The sequence below is a fragment of the Wasmannia auropunctata genome, unplaced genomic scaffold, assembly GCF_000956235.1.
Source record: "Wasmannia auropunctata unplaced genomic scaffold, wasmannia.A_1.0 LD336111.1, whole genome shotgun sequence".
Taxonomy (NCBI): Eukaryota; Metazoa; Arthropoda; class Insecta; order Hymenoptera; family Formicidae; genus Wasmannia; species Wasmannia auropunctata.
In genome coordinates this window covers 4192096-4192568 of record NW_012026779.1, presented here as the reverse complement: position 1 = coordinate 4192568, position 473 = coordinate 4192096, and the positions used below count along the sequence as shown (strand labels likewise).

At 37.2% G+C, this 473-nt stretch overlaps 1 protein-coding gene across 1 annotated transcript in view; it reads left to right on the top strand.

Annotated features, from left to right (window-relative positions):
* LOC105450631 (rho guanine nucleotide exchange factor 12-like) overlaps positions 1–473 on the top strand; it is a 130120-nt gene that overhangs the window by 10791 nt on the left and 118856 nt on the right. The gene's annotated exons all lie outside the window — the stretch shown is intronic.

Here is a 473-nt window from a genome sequence, read left to right as displayed (position 1 = left end):
ACAATTGACTGTTCGCACCTAGAAATAATATGAGGAAAAGAAAGGAACACACGCAAAGAAAATGACTAACACTTTTGTTATAATTATAAATATTTATTTTTATATGTAATGTATATATTTATAAAAAAAAATTTGTTTTTTAATTTAAACGCTGGAACGGTGTTGTTTCTCTTCGATCTGTAACACAGTAGAATAAACACAAAAATTTATAAATATTTCGTATATTAATCAATAATCTATGTATATGTATTTACCTTGTCTGCTTCCGACATCTTTAATCCTCCCAGAAGGAGCACCCCGGCTCGTCCGGTCCGCGTCTCCTTCTGGGAGGATTTAAAATCTTTTCCTCAACTCGCTCCGCGAATTGTCGCCCGATTTCTCCCTCCATTTCAATTTGTTCGGCCGAGGGAGCCGACGCACGTCGGTACTCCCACAAAATTTGGAATTGTCCGCCTTCACCCTTCTTGACTCTA